The sequence below is a fragment of the Primulina huaijiensis genome, chromosome 10, assembly GCF_012295235.1.
Source record: "Primulina huaijiensis isolate GDHJ02 chromosome 10, ASM1229523v2, whole genome shotgun sequence".
Lineage (NCBI taxonomy): Eukaryota > Viridiplantae > Streptophyta > Magnoliopsida > Lamiales > Gesneriaceae > Primulina > Primulina huaijiensis.
The window spans coordinates 14327029-14344184 of NC_133315.1; the positions used below are offsets into that span (position 1 = coordinate 14327029).

The 17156-nt window shown below is 34.4% G+C and overlaps 1 pseudogene; it reads right to left on the reverse strand.

The window, feature by feature from the left end:
* Positions 1 to 1015: 1015 nt before the first annotated feature.
* Positions 1016 to 6617, reverse strand: LOC140985548 (uncharacterized; annotated as a pseudogene).
* Between the last annotated feature and the right edge of the window lie 10539 nt (positions 6618 to 17156).

Here is a 17156-nt window from a genome sequence, read left to right on the forward strand (position 1 = left end):
CGACCATGTGGAGGTCGACAACAAAAGTTGGTCGACCAAACCAAAAAAGTTGTTCGACCAAAATGATTGGTCGACCACACATGGTCGACCAAAAAACGTGGTCGACCAATCTTTTTGGTTGACCAACATAGCGACCATGCTTCTACTAGGTCGACCATAACGTTGGTCGATCAAGCTTCCGTCGAATAGGTCGACATAAGCTTCTTCAACACGACGCACACGCAGCAAACATAAATCGACAAAAACGCAGAAGCAACAAATCGAAATAAACGTGAAAATTACCACATTTTCGTTTGTCATTCCTTCGATTGAGTTTGAGTCGCCTCGGGGGAAGGATATTTCCGAGAACATAGGGTTTAGGGTGGGAGGGTTCTCTGTTGACAATTTTTCAAAGATTTAAGTTCTCTGTTGATTTAATCGTGTGTTTAAAAAATTTAAACTTAAAACATAGGGACATAGAGGTAAATTTACTTATGGACCTTTTTTAAAAAAAAAAATCACAGTAGAGTCCATTTTCCCTAAATTTCCCTTTGCCTTAATACTTGTTTAACACCAAAACATTAATTGATCCACCAGTCTCTTCCCAATTTTCATCTTCTATAATGTTAAATTTCAGTTTTAGTCAACTGTCTTCCTTTCCTCGACGTGACGCTTATGTGGCAATGATATAATACTGAAGCGTTTTGTGCCAAATTAGCACTACCAAGAAAAGATTAAAATTGTCAAAAAAATTTAAATATACAAGACTAAGCCTAATTTTGACACGATTGGCAAAAAAAAAAAACACACACACAGACACAAATGTCATACAATTATCATTCTTGAATAGTTAAACATTTTGGGAAAAATTAAAGTTGGTACGATGCCACAAAATACGTGATTGCTTCTTTCACACCAGAAAACAGCAAACGGAGACTCAAATCTGGAATTGTAGCGAAATGATAGTTTTATGGTTATTATTTATATGGAATTACAAAATCATAAAAAAAAATAAAGACGCAGAGAAGAAGATAATGAGGGAATCAACTTGAAATATAACTGAAAATCAATAGATAGTTTATAAAATAACTCAAAATTTAAGCAGTAAACTAAAGTCACTCATCCTCAAGAATTTCCGTGTGTACATGCATGCATGATGTGCTGCAGTACTTATAGTGATATCGATGGAAGGGCACTTTACCAGCCAGAGAAACGTTGCAGCACGAGCATAAAATTTCGGCACCAGTTGGAGCAGCCGTTGACCCTGTGCTGGGAAGTTTTGGCGCTTCTGCTGCTGTTAATGCTGCTATTCTTCTCTCGGCAGCAGCAGCTCTCTTTTCTCTTTCAACAGCTTGACTTCTTTTGTGTTCTTCCTGCGAAGATGTAAACTAAGATGAGAACAGAGCACGGGATTTGCAGGATGATCCAAAGCGAAACTGCCATGCTAGCATGATGAAAGGCCATACAGAAAGAGCGGAACCTCTTTGGACACTGTCGTAGAACCACTAGATTGACCGATGAAATTCTTCGATGTAGCTGAAGCGTTCTGGGATTGAGCAGTATCAGCCTGTTCATCAGTGTCACAGAACAGTCAAGTTACAACTTGAAGCAAAATCCTTTGATTCTCTTTCAATGACGGGAAATACTTATTTAAGAAGAATAGACGACAGACTAATTTCTGGCATTTTTATAGCAAGAAAATCCACTCGTATCCTTAAAAAAGAATAAGATTTATATCTGCCTTCAATCAACTCAATCAAATTAAGAAACTAAGCAATACGAGTATGCACTATTATGTTCCCAGTAAACTGGATGCATCACCGAAGTGTGTCTTGATCGACACTAGTCACTGATTAACATCACCATCAGTCTAGCATGAACAGAAAATTCGTCCACACAGCAAAACATGGATTGAAACTGACTAGATGTAACAGCCCTGATTATTTGAATTAAAAAAAATTAACAATTTTGAATTACGAAATCCTACGTCCACTACCTGTTCTATGAACCAAACCACCACATGAAAGTGGCACTAACAAAGAGACAAACGCAAAAAGACTTTTATCTAAATGTATCTCAAGAGGACTGTACATATACAACTATTGATTGTAGTGGTCGTTTTATTACCAAAATTATTGTATAGCTTGTGAATTGTTGAAAATGGAACAAAATACTAGAACAGAAATGAAATAAACCTGAGCTTTCTTCTCTCTTGCTTTTCGTAGCTTTTTCAACTCTTTCGCTTTGGCTTTTTTCTTAGCATCTTTCTCGGCCTGATCAAATGTCAAAATAAAACCTCTACAAGCAATGTATACAAAAATGGGTACAATATGATGGCATCTGGTTGATAATGATTGATATTATAAGCAGGCGTTTAAAAATAACTTTTTGATTATTGATGCCAAACATGTTTTAGCAATTAGCGTCAAGCCTGATGGGAATTTCATTCTCACAGTGAGTGGGGTCCAAGTTCCAAATGATGAAAGCCATCTACGGACAGAGGTTAAGGGCGACATGTCAAGCGAACCAGTCAATAGAAGAAAAGACTTCAGCAGGCAGCGGATTCCACATGTTGAAACTCTAGAAAATCAATCGAGTTGAGTTGGGTAACACTTGGTTCAAACATGAGGAATATTTCAAGTTTAATTTCTTTCGTTGGGAAAGACAAGAACAATTTGCATGTTTTTTTAGGTACTTATATTTTCTAAAATATTTATTTATTTATTTTTTTTATCTTCATAGAAAATCTATTTTGTTTTTTTCTCTTTCATCGCCACATTCAGGGCTCTGTCTTCCCCAATCCAAATTAAGAATGAGAGAAATCTCCTGTTAATCCTTGGCAGATTTCTGTTTTTCCATTGTCTTGTTGCTTCACCCTTACATAAATGGCTGGACACGAACAACAAAAACTAGCTCATCTTCCAAAGTTGAGCTTGACAGAATTTCAATGAAATTAATCAGTTCTAGAAAAACTTAACCTTGAGCTCGAATATTGGTTCTATCCGAGCTTGAACGCTAAAATATAGTTTTTCCAAAGCTCAAACCATGCTCAAGCTTGGCTCATTTTGATTAAAGTTCAAGTTCAAGACGGAAAAAGAAATGTACATATTCAGCTTGACTCAAGTGATCCACAAATTGTAGACAAAGTTCATATAACATCAGTTATCTGCAAGCAACCATCAAATAATACTGATGGGATTATAAAACCAACTCAAATAATAAGACTTAATGGAAAAGATGAAATAAATCTGTGAATCAATGCCATTTTACCTGCTTAGCAGCTTGAGCTTCTTCCATCTCTTTTGTCAGCGCACTTGGCACTGCGCAGCCTGCCAATCCCACTTCTCAAGGTTTAATGCCATGAACCGTCTAAAAGTATTCCTCGCCTCTTTCTCACTGGCAAGCATATATGGTGTTTGACCCCTCTCATCTCTGATGCAAGGATCTAGACCATGTTCTAAAAGTTCTAAAAGTTTTTGAGAATTTCCTGACTTTGATGCTTCATGTAAAGGCGTAGATGTGCCAATATTAGTATTCTCGTTTTTGGTTTCCAGAGATATAGACAAACCACCTATATTAGTATCCTCATTTTTGTTTTCCAGATATACAGACAAACCATTTATTTCCTTCAAGACAGACAAGGCCTCAGAGATATCACTACCATTCAGATTTTCTTTTGACGCTGTCATTTCCAATGCTTACACCAGACAACGGGTCCTCTGGTGTACTGGGAGCTGTTTCCTCACTTATTTCATACGTAGTTTGCGTCAGTAAGCTATATAATCGCCTAGCTTCCTTAAAGGAAGGTCTCCTAACAGTCAATGGAATATTCCTAATGGCACCATGTAGGCATACAAAACAAGGTTTTTTCCATCAAAAAGAAGTTGACGATTGTTTGAAGGAGCATGAACAAAAATACAGGATGCAACAGCAAAATAAGGCTTCCATGAAGTAAGCAACTCTTGAACATCCTGGTTATAGCAACAAAGGAATTATCCCAACGATATAAGCATTGGAAAGGCTCCAAAATGCAGTTTAATATACACATTTATTTCCAGGAGGAGTATGTTACGAGGTTGGATACGACTCGATAAGACCCTTTTCTCAAGGAGTTGAGTTGAGTTAAATATGTACACTAACAACATTTTATACAAAATGGAGTAGATAAAAGACCTTTTAGCATGATGTGAAAAAAATTATCAGGAAGTCAAATGGACCACAATGCAGTTTCTAGGTGTTTCCACCTGATAGATGCAAAACTAAAGTTGGGCAGCTATAGAACATCGTCCAACAAGCTATGTATGAGGATGCAGAACATGAACATTACATTGAAATTAATCACAAAAAAATCGAGCAATATATAAAGTTTTCTCTTACTTCGAAATGTGAGGCGATGGAGATGTCACAAAATAGCATTACAAGTAGTAAAACTTCTCAATGCTAGCCAACGATTAACAACACGTACCTTCTTAAGAGCAAATTCATTATATCGACGAAGTGAAGCTCCAGCAGAATGAATACCACGCACACTTGCATCTTTTGATGACTGCTTCTTGCCGGCCTTGGCCCTGACAACATATCTGCAGGTTCATGCACAAAAGCACAAATTTAGAAAATTTTATTATTGGCTAAGGTTCACGGCCGTAAAGAAATATATTAACTTTGCAGGATGTGAAGCAACTTACAACATGCAAAAGTGGGATAATGTCTATTAGCCCAAAATATTCAGGTCAAATAATATTTTATAAATCATTTTCAACAAATTAACAAAACAATAGATCCAAAAATATCAATGTGTTAACCAACAAACCAGGAGAAACTATTTTCAATTGATCAACTTTTCTTAGTTCACAAAAGTTTACGAACGATTGGAAATGAACTTTATCATGAAAAACACATAATTTTTCTTTATGAATCATGTACAAAATTTGTTAGTCAGTTATGAAGTGAATAACTTTCAAAAAGATAATATAGCATGAGGTGTTATGGAATAACATAAAAAAAAATGACAGCATTCATTCTCTTAGTTAACAAAGTTGAAAGAATATCACCTAACAAGATATGAGAGAGAAAATGGTACCACATCTAAACAAGTAATACGATCCAAGGGCACTAACCTGTGGAATGTTTTATGAGCCACAAGAGAGTTACCATCGAACACACAGCCAGCAAAATGTCCACACCTTGCAAGTAAAACAATCCGCAAACAGGTGTTATCTCTAGGTTCATTAACTATGTATTTCAGCTTTTCAATCACTTGCTTATGCGACAAATGCAACACTCCCCCACCACCATCCATGTCAAGCTTTTGGTCATTTTCAAATGAAATATTTTCAGACTCAACGAGAACTAAACATCTCAAAACCGAAACTTTCTCCCCCGTTTGTAACTGCATGAATATTTTACTCTTCAAAACTCCACTATTTCCACTCTGTCTATCAACGACAACACCATTTTCTCCCTCATTTTCATCTTCTGATCCTGAGATACTTGATATGTCATAGTCTTTGCATAAAGAATCAGAGATTGTTTCATCAAAATCTTCCTCCCTGATGCTATTTTTGCCAGAAATACTTAGCTTTAACTGAGATCAGATACCAAAAAAAAGTAAATCGAGGAGCGAAACTAGAACGGAATAGTGAGCACTAATGAGGTTAGATAAGTGCATTTCTATTCAGTCACTTGAACAGGGCAAAAGAAATAAAACATTATGTGGGCAATTCCAACGAATCATATGAATTTTATCCAGTTCACCCCTGTTGCAATTTCCTTTAACTAAGTTCCAAACACAATTAAATCCATCCAATTGTAAAGATTCTTTTTCCTTCCTTTGCAAACTGATACCAAATACCTAGGTGAGACCTCATGCATCTGCAAGTTATTTTCTTAACATCAAGCTGAGGTATTGTATAAGCTGAAAATCACTGAATTCTCAAACATGATGCAAATCATCTTCATATTATCATTAAAAATTACATGAGGTGATTTACAGTAATTCAACAACACAGACCTGTACTTCGATCATTATCATTGTTCTTGAAAGAAACAGAACACGTATTATGTGTAAAAACTACGTAAATAAAAGTCCAACTATGTGTACCAAGAAAATAATACTTCTCATTTCTAATTCACGCAGTTTATACAAGTCTCTCACCCTCGGTATACTGCAAAAAATATAATTAAGAAAAATACAAATAATAAAATCAATGACATACATTGAAACGATGTAGGTCGGATTTAAAATGAAATCTTTGATCTTGGAGAGACTCGAACTCCGCCTTACACGTATTGCAAGACCATCTCTGCACAGATTTCAAATTACTACTGTCAGGAACACCAGCAAAATCGTTGTCAATAAGTTCCTCTTTCGATTCTATTTCCAATTCTACGTCTTCCAAGGATCTGAAGGAGATATGGGAGAAATCGGAATCCGGTGGAGAAGAGGAAAGACAGTTGAGTAGGAGGCAGGAATCGAAGAAATCCTGCGAAACATCGAAGACCGAACGGTGACGTTTCTGATCGTCTTTCTTGTGTTGCTTTCCAGTACGCGTTTTAGTCGGCTTATCTGCGGCGGCCGCGGCGGAGATGGCAGAGGCGCCAGTGGTGGCCATTATCGTGAAATGGTGAGGAGTTTATACTTCTAAAATTAGGGGATTAAAATGGGATTTTTAAAAAAAAGAAAAAATATATGGTAAACTATTTTTTTAAAAAAATAATATTATTCAATTTATTTAATTAGATAATTATAAGAAAATAATTAAACAAGATTATTTTACAAATTTCTTCTAATAAATATATATATCTTCCCATTCAAATAAAATAATAATAATAATAACCGGAAGTTGAGCGTTTCACCAATCGCGTATAATATGTGCAATACTGTTTATATTGCTTAGCCTGATTTGCAAGTTACTTATGAAGATTTATCCAATATATACATCAAAAGTTAGCGTTTGTGGATTTCATTATCATTAAAAAAATTATAAATAAATTATTTATCAAATAAATCTTATATAGTTTAAATTTTTAATTTGATGAGTCATCCACTAATTCGTTTTTTACTTTTTATATATTTATTTTATTTATATTTTTAAGTTTTAATATTTTTTTATTGTTTCATATGTTTATAATATGATGATGGTGATTTTAAAATAAAATATTGGCAAAATTTCGAAATATCTCATGCTTAATAAATAGTATAGATTAGTTCTAATACTAACTATTTAGTTTTAAATTTAATAACAAAAATTTTTTTTTTGAAATTTTAATCAATTATCTATGCTTTGACACAATATCAATAGCAATTTTTTTTTCGAAGGAATATCTAAAACTAATTTAAATCCCAATGCTTGAGAAACGGGGTAAATTAGATTAGAATTATTTAAGGCTATTCTAAATTCTCTTTTTTTATTAAAAGAAAAAAGAAAGAAAGAAAAAAAGAGGGTCCTAAATGCTCGGTAAAATTTTTTTGGACAGGCAACTTTTAACATTTACTAATAATATGACCAATGTAGTTACTCTAAAGGTTGAATATTGTTATGTAGTATAGATGATTTATAGACTGTTCGAGATTTTCATCTAAATACATACCACAAAAATAGAGTAAATATGTAGTTTATTAGTTTAGATCATTGATTCGATTATAATATTTTTTTTGCGTCTCAAATCATTCTACCTCGTAAATAGATATATTTAGTTGAAACAAGACACGACTTAATTTTCCTACAATTCTATTATTTTCTACTCTATATGATCGAAAATAAATTTAGAAGGCTGAATAAATTTATCTCAAAAATTATTTTTGTTGGGTTAGCAACTGTAAGTCTCCGTAATTAATTGTCCAGTAATTTGACATAATTAAACTGACTATTGATTGAATAATTAAATAAAAAATTATGTCAAATAAATTTAAAGAATATATCAAAATTATGTATTTTGAATATCGAAAAATTAAAACGATATAAAATATGTTTGGAGTTTAAAAAACAAACGATGACAAAATAAATTCAAAATTGGGCATAAGTTATTATTTTTAGTAACCAATATACATAATACATATACATACATGTATACACACACTCAAACTAACTAAAATGGGAAAAGGAAAAAGAGAAGAAAATTATTCCCAAAACCCACCCAAGCCCTTCTCCCTTCCCGTCCCTTCTTCCTCTAGATCCGTCAGCAGCCGAGACAAGCCACCAGTTGCCGGAGAAGAAGAGCAGCAGCCCGGTAAGCTCATCCCTATACCTGGATGTGAGAACTCAAATTTTTGGACATATAATTATTTAATATAGACATGTATAAGAATTTATTTTTTGAGTTATAATTAATTCGAAAATATTAAATAATACATGGTATTAGAAATTCCAAGCCAATAAATACATGAAATTCAAAATCCAGTGCAAATCATGTATTAATTTTGAAATAAGGCTGAATATCAACTTATTTGGAAAGAAATATTACATACAAGGTAGATTTTCTCAACAAGGTAGCATCTCAATATTTAAGGAAGAAGTATCTTGATAATTATGGAATAATTATCTCGAAATTATGGAAGGAAATCAATCGAATTATGGTAGGATTTTCACATCACCCCTATAAATAGAAGAAGCTCTAATTCATAATTTACACCTCAAATTTTCGAGTTTCTCCCTAGAATTTTCGAAATTCCTCTCTAAAATTCTGCACGAGTCATCAAAATTATTTTTAAGTTCAGAAATTCGTTTCTCTCTCTCTTGAGTGCTCGGAATCCGATCTCCACCGTTCAGAATATGCTTCGGTATGTTGCGCATAACATATCCAAATTTCAGCAAAATCCAACGGTTAGTTGTTTGTTTATAGCATTCGTAAAAAAACTGCTCAGATTTTAGACGGGAACAGCATACCTACGGTTTTCGTCCATAGCAGGTCAAAAACACTTTCAAACCCGATCACCACCGTTCATAATTTATAGGGTGTCAAAATGCAACATGACCCGTCAACCCGACACGACCCAACACAAAACAATCAGGTTCGGGTCGGGGTTTTTGAGGTTCGGGTTCGGGTTGGGTGGGTTCGGGTTAGTGCCAGGTTAGACGGGTTTCGGGTTGGGTCGCGGGTTGACCCGAATTTTTTTTTGAAAATATTACCTATATTTTTATATATTGTATGTTTGAACAAAATTTATTGTATATTTATATGATAAATTTTCATCATTTAAAATATATTTTGTATATTTTTTATTTTTTGAACAATTATTTATTTGATTTAGTAAATATACTTTTAATTTTCTACAATTAAACTTTCAAATTTAAATCGAAAATTTTGTTATTATGTGTTTAAATTAAAATATTTTTTTTATTTTTTCGAATATTTTTCATTAATTTTTTAAAAAATAAATAAATAAAATTCGGGTTAGACGGGTTGAGTTGGGTTAGATGGGTTCGTGTTCGGGTTTGGGGTTTTCAAGTTGCTTCGGGTTCGGGTCGGAAAAAAAAATTTCGCGGTTGTCCCGAAACCTGACCCACCCGACCCGATTGACACCCCTAATAATTTAGTTGACGTACTGTGAAATTTTGAGTCCGATCACGGTTCAATAAGGCGCAATGAATTTTTCAAGACAGCTGATTTTTCGGACGATGGTGCTGCTGCGTTTTCGTAGTGTCGGTTGCATGATTCTTCTATAATTTTCGAATTCTTCATGTTTTCTTCTAGTCTAAGGTAAGTGGGCTTATTTTAAAGTTAAACTTTCGTTATGCATATTTATTGCGTTTTTTTTTGAAAATGCGGTCGAGTACACGTTCTTCTTCTACTTCATTCTTGTGTCGGTTGTCATACGGTTTTAAGCACTGTGAGGAGTCAACTGTATATGGGTGGGAATCCCAACCATGACATACCCTTACGCGGTAGGGGATATAACCGTTATACGGCCTCGCTCCCTTAAAGGAGTAAAAATTAGGGACTGATATCAGTAAACCATAGAAAGTATGTAAATCTCAGTGATTGGTCAATGTTATGCATGGGTTATGAATGATGTTATGTATGTCATGTAATTTTCGAAATTATGCATGTTGTTATATTGTGCTCGAACGGCCCCCACTTGCTGAGTATTTCCCAAAATACTCACCCCTCTTACAACCATTTCCCAGATAAATCAGAAGAAAAAATAGAGAAAGAAGAATCAGACATCAGTTTTTGTACTGATAGTGGACGCATGAATAATTTTAATTAAGAATATGTTATTGTGAGTTTTTAATTCAAGTTATAAACTCTTCCGCAGAATTTTTATCGTTTTCAGAGTTACTATTGTAAAGACGATTATATTTTTATGGTATTTATGATATAAACTGGTTTTGGTTTATACTGTACTACGAGGCTTGTTGTTTAGCAATTATGGGATTGTTGAATAACGTCGGCGTCGACTAACCCCGATCTCGGAGCGTGACATTTAAGTTGTATCAGAGCCGACAGGTTCATAATCCAGTTGGGAAGAAAAAAATTTGTTCCATTATGGCAAAAGGCTGACGCAGTCCCCTTCGGAACGACCAACGAGTAATATTACAACTTTGTTGTGATACGTGGTCCGAAAACGAGAAATTTCTTCATTTAGACCTCCGAAATCGCGTTTGTGCCATTTAAAGAAAGTTTCGTAGAACTCATAACTTTTCATAAAAAACTCCGAATTTAATTCCATCAGCTTTTCTGGAATTCTCTCGACGTATTCTTTCTATCCATGGGTCAATACCCAAAAATTTTTGGAAAATTTTTGAAAAAAATCTCGTTCAACGCGTTTTTTTGTACTACTTAGAGGATTTTTTTGGAATTTTATTATGAGGATAATTAGTATTTGTATTTATTTTTGGGAATATACCTATCAGAGATAAGTTGACTTAAGCTTCTGAATTAAGAAAAAAAAATTTTGACTCGAGAATGATAAGTTATTTATGAAAACTAATATGAGAAAATTGATATAAGAATTATATCATAAATTTTGGGTATTCCACTATAGAAGTTGATTTCGTGTCAATAGTTAGTTGTGTGGACATTAAGTTTGGGTTATTAAGAATGTTAAGCGCTAACTTTAAATATGTAGGAACTTGAAATATCTTGCGAGAAATAATATATCCAGGGTAAGAAATTTATATTATTTTGGGATAACTAGTAGGCTACGACCTTATGTAAATAAAATAAGTTACGAGATATTGCTGGATATTGAGGAAAGTATAGTACAATAAGTTTTGACTTTTTATGGTACTAAGAATGATTCAAAGAGAATGATATTCAATGAACTCCTTTGTGTTAGAGCGTGATAGGCTCATGGTCTTGATGAAAGTAAGATTTAGTAAAATAATAATTATTTGAGGTAACGACTAGGTTATAATTTTCGGAATTTAAGTCAATAAGCTATAGATCGATATTGAGTTAAGTTTTAATATTTTATACGAGTTTTAATTTTTTTTGATAGTAATCGGGATAATTTCAAGTTAGAATAAATTAGTATCAATTCGCATATATTCAGTGTCGACTTGATTCAACTCACTTCGGTAGATTTCGACGCCATCCTAGGGATGAACTGATTATCTAAGAGCAATAGTAAATTGTCAAAGTAAGAATATCAAACTCTGAACCCCGAACCAAGAAGAAATCAAGTACCATGGCGATGCCAAGGAACAAAAATACATTTGTCTGTTTCCCATAATGTGAAAGCCATAATATCGGACGAAGAAATTTACCTAGCAATGGTAAACAAAGTGCAAGAAGTAGATGAACTGAAGTTGGAAGATATTCCAGTAATACGAAAATTTTAGGACGTTTTTCCAGAAAGGCTTAATGTTCTCGGACTAAGAAGGAGAGTTCGAGATAAATTTGGTATAGGTGATGCACTAATCTCCAATACACTGTACCAAATGGCTTCAGATGAACTCAATGAGCTAAAAGAACAATTCTAAGATTTGTTAGACAAAAAAACATATTATGTCAAGTGCATCTGATCAGAGATCTCAAGTCTTATTTGTAAGGAAGAATTTTGAAAGTATGAGATTGTATATTGATTATAGAGAACTATATAAGGTCACAATAAAGAATAAATATCTTCTTCCAATGATAAAAGATATTTTTGATCAACTTAAAGGAGTTACAGTCTTCTCCAAGCTTGACCTGAGGACATGCTATCATCAGCTAAAGGACAGAGCAGAAGACACCTCAATGTCAGCATTCAGAATAAGGTCATGTAAGATCGAAATCAGGAGTATCAGTAGGCCCAAAGAAATTAGAGAAAAATCTAGATTATCCGAGACAAAAGAACACAACCGAAATTAGAAACTTCTTTGGATTACTAGGCTATTAGTGGAAATTCATCAAGGGCTTCTCTTCAGTAGTCGTATTACTGACGAAACGCACACAAAAGAACTATGAATTCATCTGAATAAAAAGATGTGAAAGAGCTTTCAAACATTAAAGGAGAAGCTAGCATCTACACCAATGTTGGTGTTATCAATTGAGGACAATGATTTTACCATCTACCGTGAATCATCAAAGGAAGATCTCAGAGGTGTACTCATGGAAGACAGGCTAGTCAACTAAAGCCAGATGAGAAAAACTACCATACTCACGATCTCGAGTTGGCAGCAGTGATCTTTGCTTTGAAAATTTGGAGATACTATCTCTACGATGCGAAGTGTGAAATCTTCACCGACCACCAAAGCCTCAAGTATTTTTTCTCATTCAAAAAAAATTAAAAATGAGGCAAAGACGGTGGATAGAGTTACTCAAGGACTATGACTTGACAATAAACTACTACCTCGCCAAGGCAAATAAGGTTGTTGATGCTTTAAGTCGGAAAAACATGGGGAAGATAACCCTAGCATCACTCTCCCCGCAACTATGCCTTCGAGAAGCAGTCAAGTTAAATCAGAGTCGAGATATGACACTAGAGAAGTTCAAAGAACAAGCCAAGAAAATAAAATCGACAGATTTTCAAGTGGACCCAAACAGAATCTTATGGATGAGAGGACGATTATGTGTGCTAGACATCAACAATCTTCGATAATAAGTTATGTAAGAGGCGTATAAGTCAACATTCCCAATTCATCCCGTCAGTACAAGGATGTATAGGGACTTGAAAGAAAGTTTCTGGCGAAGCAGAAAAAAAAAGAGATGTCGCCGAGTTTTTATCCAAGTGACAAATATGCCAACAAGTAGAAGCCGATCACCAATGACCCAAAAGGACTACTGCAACCGTTAGAATCCTAGAATGGAAATGAGAACATATTTCCATGGATTTCACATGTGCCATAGATTTCAGTAGTAATTGAAGTGAACATCTATCCCTGATAGAGTTTGCCTACAATAACAGTTCACAACAGTATTGGAATGACTCCATTTGAAGCCTTTTACGGACGAAAGTATCGATCACCACTGTACTAGGACAAAATAGATGAGACAGTCATAATTGGGCTAGAACTAATCCAAGAGATAATGGAAAAGTGGCCATCATCAGAGACAGACTCAAGGCTGCATAAGACCAGCAAAAGAGTTAGTCCGATCTTAAAAATAGACCAATGGAATTCATATTGGGTGAAAAAAACTTATATAAGGGTCTCACCAATGAAAAGAATCATTAGATTCAGTAAAGCTGAAAAAGTGAATCCACGGTACGTAGGACCATCCAAAATCTGGAGAGATTGACACATTGGCTTACAGAATAGCATTGCCACCAGATATGTCTAGAATCCACAATGTATTACACAAGTCCAAACTAAGGAAATACACCTCGAACCCAGGCCATGTTTTAGAAATTTAATCACTCATGATCAAAGGTAACTTTGAGGTAGAGCTGAAATATGAAGATATCTATACTCATATTGTGGACACGAAGGACCAACTACTGAGATGACGTATCATTCCTTACGTCAATGTGCAATGGTCAAAACACACAGAATGAGAAAACTACATGGGAGTTTGAATAGAAAATACGAAAGGAATATCCATACCTTTTCGAAGGTCAAGCCGACTCAAGTTTCGAGGACGAAACTTCCAATAAGGAGGGAGGTATGTGAGAACTCAAATTTTTGGACATATAATTATTTAATATAGACATGTATAAGAATTTATTTTCGAGTTATAATAAATTCGAAAATATTAAATAATACATGATATTAGAAATTCCAAGCCAATAAATACATGAAATTCAAAATCCAGTGCAAATCATGTATTAATTTTGAAATAAGGTTGGATATCAACTTATTTGGAAAGAAATATTACATACAAGGTAGATTTTCTCAACAATGCAATATTTAAGGAAGAAGTATCTTGATAATTATGGAATAATTATCTCGAAATTATGGAAGAATATCAATCGAATTATGGTAAGATTTTCACATCACCCCTATAAATAGGAGAAGCTCTAATTCATAATTTACACCTCAAATTTTCGAGTTTCTCCATAGAATTTTCGAAATTCTCTCCAAAATTCTGCACGAGTCATCAAAATTCTTTCTAAGTTCAGAAATTTGTTTCTCTCTCTCGAGTACTCGAAATCCGATCTTCACCATTCAGAATATGCTTCGGTATGTTGCGCATAATATATCCAAATTTCAACAAACTCCAACTATTAGTTTTTCGTTTATAGCCTTCGTAAGAAAACTGCTCAGATTTTATGCGAGAACAGCATACCTACGGTTTTTCGTCCATAGCAGGTGAAAATCACTTTCAAACCCGATCTCCACCGTTCATAATTTAGTTGACGTACTTATGAACGTACTGTGAAATTTTGCACCCGATCAAACGGATCAATAAGGCACAATGAATTTTTCAAGATAGCTGATTTTTCAGACGATGGTGCTGCTGCGTTTTCGAAGTGTCGGTTGCATGATTCTTTTATAATTTTCGAATTGTTCATGTTTTCTTCTAGTCCAAGGTAAATGGACTTGTTTTAAAGTTAAACTTTCTTTATGCATATTTATTTCGTTTTTTTGAAAATGTGATCGAGTACACGTTCTTCTTGGACTTCATTCTTGTGTTGGTTGTCATACGGTTTTAAGCACTGTGAGGAGTCGACTGTATATGGGTGGGAATCCCAACCATGACGTACCCTTACGCACTGGGGGATATAGCCGCTATACGGTCTTGCCTCTTAGAGAAGTAAAAATTAAGGACTGATATCAGTAAACCATAGAAAGTAGATGAATCTCAGTGCTTGGTCAATGTTATGCATCGGTTATGAATGATGTTATGTAAGTCATGTGATTTTCGAAATTATGCATGTTGTTATATTGTGCTCGAACGGCGCCTTCTTGCTGAGTATTTCCCAAAATACTCACCCCCCCTTACAACCATTTCCCAGATAAATCAGAAGAAGAAATAGAGAAAGAAGAATCAGACATCAGTTTTTGGACTGATAGTGGACGCATGAAGGATTTTAATTAAGAATATGTTATTGTGAGTTTTTAATTCAAGTTATAAACGCTTCCGCGGAATTTTTATCGTTTTCAGTGTTACTATTGTAAAGACGATTCTATTTTTATGGTATTTATGATATAAACTGGTTTTGGCTTATACTGTACTAAGAGGCTTGTTGTTTAGCAATTATGTGATTGTTGAATAACTCCGGTGTCGACTAACCCCGGTCTCGGGGCGTGACACTGGAACTTTGTTTTTCTGCACTAAATCAGAAGAAAGCCTCTTCTAGCTCCGGTTCTGCGCGAGCTTGTGTTCAATTTCTAGGTGAGATCTTGGCCTCATTGTCTTGATCTCTTGATATCATGTTGTTGTGTATTGAAGCGTTTTGTTTCCCCTTTATTTCAGCCATTTCCAGCCGAGTTCTGAGCATTCCAGTGACTTTTTCGGAAGACATTTGCACCACCGCGTGATCGTCGGTTAGTAGTTTAAGCTTCAACCTTGGTGTATTCGAATCTGAAAATGTCAGCATTTGTTCGATTAGATAGCTTCCGATTGTGAGATTTTCAACCGCTCCGATTTAAATTTGTTTCGCCGATTATAATACGTTATATTGACATATATATCAGGTTTATGTGATAGGTTCGATCATTGGAAAGATTCGATGTATAATGCGACGATGTCTATAAATTTAGTCGGATTGATTTATGCAATTAATTGAGAATTATCATTAAAATGTTGATTATTGGAGTTGTTGGAATTGTTGAGTTATAATTAGTTAAATATATCACATAGTTTGATAAATTGGAAACATAAACAAATTCTTGAATAATCGAAAGTTTTAGTTGAATATGAGAATTTAATTGCGGAATTATTCGACTTATTTTATTATTTGTTAGACCGGGGAGATCAAAGTTGGGCTTATTGTGGTTCAAAATCAATTTAGGTATGTTACAGTTTGGTAATATAGGACGGTAAATTATAAATTATATTTTACTCATATTTAAGTTGTTTATGTGAATTATATGATTTATGTGATTTAAATGTCTCGTTGTTTTATATGTTCAAGTATATGACATATTTTGCGGCATTTAGTTTAAGGCATGATATTATGACATTCACGTTGAATCCTATCATTCTTGTTAACTGTTTCTCTTATTGTATTGTATTTCTGACACATGAGGTGATTATTTCGGAATCAGCTGGCGACTTTCGAGTCGAATTATCCCTGATACTGAAATTATGATTGTATATTTCTTGATGCATTTTCCATGTGATATGAACTTGAAATATTGACACCATATGTTATTCGTTATTGTGCCTTCTTGTTGTATCTTTATCAGCTGTATGGAGGACGAGTCGTGGGCGTATGTTAGACGCAGCTCGACATATATCACGTACTTTGTAGGGCGGTTTAGCTGTATGACGATATAGTTCTCATGTATTTTATTGCTCGAGAATTACTTATGTTTTTATTGTACCATTTCTTGGTGTTTATTATCATGTTGTTATTGAGCTCTGTTTCATGCATTGCATATTTTATTGTATATATGTTTGTGCATCATTTATAATTATTGTTGAATTTTTTCATACCAGAATTTTAACATTAGTCTTTTATATTGGGGGGCTACTATGACTGCTGATGGGCACCATGGTTGGTCACCCGAGTAGTTTTGCAGCACCGGGCAGAGGTTCTACCGGTTGAACTCGTGATTGGGATAAGATTTCTCAGTGGTCAAAGTTAAAGTCTCCCAGTTAGTCCATTTTTGTTATTTTGGAGTCTGATTAGTTTTATATCAGAA